This window comes from Rhipicephalus microplus, chromosome 4 (genome assembly GCF_043290135.1).
Source record: "Rhipicephalus microplus isolate Deutch F79 chromosome 4, USDA_Rmic, whole genome shotgun sequence".
Taxonomy (NCBI): domain Eukaryota; kingdom Metazoa; phylum Arthropoda; class Arachnida; order Ixodida; family Ixodidae; genus Rhipicephalus; species Rhipicephalus microplus.
This window is the reverse complement of record NC_134703.1, coordinates 26443611-26449076: the sequence shown is the minus strand read 5'-3', so window position 1 is coordinate 26449076 and position 5466 is coordinate 26443611.

Here is a 5466-nt window from a genome sequence, read left to right as displayed (position 1 = left end):
TGCTTACAACCGTCGCTGTCTAGACGGAAGGATAAGCCCACCAGCCCCAAGGCGTCCGCACTGACGTCCAACAAACACGGCAAACACGTCTGCTATAAGGGAAATGAGATAGCTTTGGAAGTTTCCTTGTGGTGGCACAGCTCTTACACTACTGTTTGTTTTCTTACTTTCTCGACAGTGAGTATGAAACTGCACTTCACCAACGCATGCGTGAATTTATTACCTTTATTTGATATATTACAAACGGCGTCATCAATATTTCCACTGTTCTCATGCGTCATGTCTTGTTTGATAGTAAAAAGTATCAGGAATTTTTTTCTGTGGATTTGATCTATTGTAAACACAAGCAGTTCTGGGGCTCTGTGGTAGATTTATTGGAAACGCGGCACATGGCATGTTAATCAGTATGTGCTCTTCGAGCCTTCCCAACTGTCCGTAAATCTTCAATAGCTGTCGTCAGTGGATCCTATACAATATTTCTGCTTCTTCGATTCGCCTGTATTTTCAGGACCACCGCGATTTGTACTAATAGGCACGGCCATTTTCTTTGGCAATAAACCACACACCGAAATCTTTTGGGATTTAAATGAGGACTATGTACTTGATGTTCTTTAGCTGGTAAAAAGTGTGGCATATGAGGGCTATTCATATTTTCGGTTGAGGCACCAACTGTCTGCGAAGTGCTTAACTTCCTCAACGCACTTCAGCTCGTACCAGACTTGCTACGAAGTTCCAGAGCGCCTTCTTAGCATCAGTCAATACCGACCTCGGAATCTTTTTGCACAAGAAGAAGAATCATGCTGCACGTGGTAGTTATTGAACACCAAACCATAACAAATGCCAGATTAAAGTTTTGCAGAATTGTTCAATGGGTTGCCTTCACGTCGGGGCAAGCACATTATACTTCAGAGTGTTGTAACTGGCCTCTCTTTTGAACATTTTCTTATCACGAATCACATTTGTCGTTTGTGTGTGTGTGTGTGTGTGTGTGTGTGTGTGTGTGTGCGCGCGTGCGTGTGTGTGTGTGTGTGTGTGTGTGTGTGTGTGTGTGTGTGTGTGTGTGTGTGTGTGTGTGTGTGTGTGTGTGTGTGTGTGTGTGTGTGTGTGTGTGTGTGTGTGTGTGTGTGTGTGTGTGTGTGTGTGTTTACAAGCGTGCGAGCGTTTCGCAGACGTTTCCGATGAAGTAATTCCAGGGCAGTTGTAACGCTAACATTCTGGTCCTTTAATCGACTTTCGTCATAAAATTACAGCAGCAACGAAAGAATTGTACGAAGTTGATAATGACACCAATTAAATAGGCCCAATATATATAAATTATAAATGAACATCGGGATGGTGTCTTCAAGCCATCCTAAGTTGGTGGGAAATTCGCCAAAACGGTAAGTGGCATCATTCATGAATGCAAGTTGTTTACGTGCACGGCTTCCGACCACCTGAAAATAATGCCTCCGCCAATTAGCCGGAATAACATCCATGCTTTACGTTCACTTCATTCACGCATCTCGCCCCATGCGGAGTGTGCTAATGACGACGCTCAAGGTTCAGGCCATGGTACACATATTATGCGCGCCAGTGGCGGGCCAACCTTGAGGCTTGATATCGGCGCGCCGTCCTTCGCGCAGCGCACGTTCGCAAGGTCGCCGCAGCCTTCCTTGAAAAGGGACGCTCTTCCACTCCAGGAAACACTCGAGTAGCTTCAATGAGAGAGAAACAATGTTATACAATGTTACGTAGACATTCCCAAGGACCGATCTGAAAGATGTCATTGGCTACACACTGCCCCCTCTCCGCCAATTCGTCATGTTATTCATCTGTCCTCGGTTTCGCTGCATAGAATAAGCGATAAGAAAACTTTTAGTGGACTAGTTACCATCGACAGGTATGCGAGTGAACCTAGACATCATCTCTCGTTACCTTTACCATCCAGTGTTTTCAACACTTTTATCGTTCGTTTTCAATCAATCAATAAAATAATCAATCAATCAATGATTATATCTATCTATCTATCTATCTATCTATTTATCTATCTATCTATTGCCACTTGCATGTAATGGGTTGGGAGCAAGAGCGGCTCTCACCCTGAAAAAGAAAAGAATATCGCGTGCGTATTCTTAGCTCGAGATCAGCTCGATACCCACCATTTTAGAAATCAAAGGAAAAATTGTTTTGAAACTTTATTAAAAAAACTAGGAGTATCACTTACTACTCCTAATATTTTGTCCTTTAGGGCTGCTTAATTAGGACTCAGCGACAGGAACATCTGCGGCGCTCTCTGCGAATTCCTATGTAACACGAGAAGATCACCTTGCTGAGCCATTGATCAGCTCTCGGTTTTTACTAGCCAATCTAACACTTAATATTTAACTATTACACTGTAATGACTTGAACATCGGAAGAATTACATATAACGATTACACCTCAGATATTGAACAAATTCTATTATTTTATTTCTTTCACTTTTTTCACATTGTGCCGAAATAATCCATCCAAGTCAAAACAAAGTAATTCTATTTCCCTAGCCTGGATAATCTTAAGGCATTGACTTACATTAGCCGCCGTCTTCTCGGCCAATCCCTCTTAGTGGGTGAAAGCCACGAAAAAGGATCAAGCAATCAAGCAAGATCCAGCCACGACGAATGCGCTTTTCAAGACCTGGCTACATCTTTGCTAATTAAAAGCCCCTTGCACTTTTAAAGTCTCGTGACAAACTGATGGAGCTGCTGGGTAGCCCTCACGGATGTTGCAGACCCCTCCAGGAAGTCACCCTGCGAGTCCAGTCCCAGTTAACACCCCAGTGCATCAGACCAGCCGGCGAATCAGGGGGTTGCCTCCTGAAGACAACGACACGTATCACACCACTTCAACAGGTGTGACGAGTTCTTCGGTTCAAACAGATTCAACCGACACGGGAACCACGATTCTGAACCGGTATACGCTGGAGAAGCCCCGGGTCTCGACGACGTTCCGGGGCATGGAGCACGAACACGTCGAAGACTGGTTGGCCAATTTCGAGCGCGTAGCCGCCTTAAATCAATGGGACGACGCGGCCAAACTGGGACGTGTCTACTTCTACCTGGAGGACGGGACGCGTACGTGCACGGTACCAGAATCGCGAGGCGCACCTGACGTCGTTGCATGAGTTCCGTCATAGGCTTCTGGAGACCTACAAAAGTGCCGATCGTCAAGAACGAGCGGGACGAGCGATTCAAGCCCGGGTCCAGTTGCGAAATGAAACGTTTACCACTTACGTGGAAGACATGACACGCCTCTTCCGACGAGCTGACCTACGAATGGCGGAAGATAAGAAGTTGGGCAATCTGATGCGTGGTGTTCAAGAGAAACTCTTTGCCGGCCTTGTTCGGAGTCCTACTAAGACCATCGCAGAGTTCTTGACAGATGCTGTGATCATAGAAAAGGTGCTGCAACAACGTTCTAGCATGTATGACAGACAAATATATGGCATGTGCGTTGCGGACATTCTCGCCACAACTGGAACAACGACCACCTACGTGATTATTCGTTCCGTGGTGCACGAAGAGCTGCAGAAGGCCGGCGTGACACCTCATCCCACGTCTGGTTCAATCGCAGCGGTTATCAGAGAGCTGCACCAGACACTACGGGGCCCCTCGCCTCCTGAAAGCTCCATGCCAGCCCCCACAGAATACCGCCGTGAATGACCGTGCACCTATGCGGAAGCCTTAAAGCGGCCTGCGGCCTCTCTGCCATTAATCGTTCGTGCTCCTTCTACCGTGTCGCTCCAGTCAGTGAAGCCAACAGAGTACTACAACGATAGGTATGCGTCGCCAACACTTGTCCGTGCCACCCTAGTCAGCCATTATTGCAGTTCATTACATCGATGATATGCGCACGTCCCCTAGAAAGTCAGATATTGGTGTACACTCAACCACTGGCCTCTGTGCTTTCACTGCGCTGAAGCAGATCATTTGTACCACCTGTGCTCATACCCCCGCCTTAGACTTCGCGGCTTCTCTGAGTACTCGCTGCCACCCCGGTACGGCCCGCGACCCCGCGGCATCAGAAACTACCTCCCCAGCGCCCTGCACCACCGTCCGCTGGGCGCCAGTCGCGTACACCATCGCCGAGGCTATTTTCATCGCTGCCCCAGCGGTATTTTACAAGTCCCCGCCGGCAAAACAAACTGAAGCGACTTCTGGGGGCGAGGTCGCTGAAGATCGAAGTACCGAAAACCTTCGATCGACTCAGAAACGTAACTACACTGCAGAATACGACTGGCTTTCACTTGCTATACCAGTGACGATTGATGGTTCCGTGGTTGACGCGTTAGTGGACACCGGCACCGATCACTCAATATTTATTGAGAAACTGGCCTCGCAGCTAAAAAAAGTAATCTCGCCGTGGCACAACTCGCAGATTCGGACGGCTGGCGTCCATCTGCGATCCAAGGATCCAAAGATATATGTTTGCCACTAACTGCCTTGTCCTACGCCAGTGCTTCCGTGACGTTATTCTTGGAGTTGACTTTCTTCAAGAGTATGGTGCGATTATTGACCTGCAAGACCGTCCGTGTCATGTTTTCAGCCGACCCAGCAATTGATGTACAGGATGACGAACGGCGTCTCGACGTACTTCGAATTTCTGCAGACAGCGTGACGCTTTCTCCTCCAGCGAGTGTCATGTTCGACGTCACATGCTGCAATTTCAGCGATGACATAGCAGTGGCAGAAACTAACGTAGAGCACCTTCTGAAACAAGACATTTGTGTGGTCAAAAGTGTCATACAGCTTCGTGGTGGCCGATCGCAGTTGCTTGTTACCAACTTTAGCAACGAGCTCCGACACCTCTTCCGCGGCACTTAGATCGCTTTCCCCAACGAAATAGAAGAAATTGACAACTGTTTCGCGCCGAACGCCACCGACGCAACAGACAAGACATTCGGCAATATCGAAATCAACCCTGCGCTGTCGAGCAGTAACCAGACTGCACTGCGCACGCTTTTGTTTGAATTCCGGTCCTGATTCGCAAGTTCCTCTAAGGTGTGCCAGACATTCATTACACAGCACAGAATAATCACGCACGACGACGCACGCCCGATCAACCTGCATCCTTACCGCGTGTCTATAAAAGAACGCGAAGCGATACGTACGCAATTCCGAGATATGTTTGAAGATGGTATCTGTCTATCTATCTATCTATCTATCTATCTATCTATCTATCTATCTATCTATCTATCTATATATCTATGGCTCTCTAGCGTAACGCAGTATACCCTCTATGCGAATGCTCGATCGATTTTAAATGCGAAGCATTTCCTAGTGAACTTCGGTGACTTTGAGCGTATCTATCTATCTATCTATCTATCTATCTATCTATCGATCTATCTATCTATCTATCTATCTATCTATCTATCTATCTATCTATCTATCTATCTATCTATCTATCTATCTATCTATCTATCTATCTATCTATCTAGCCGCTTACGCTTAG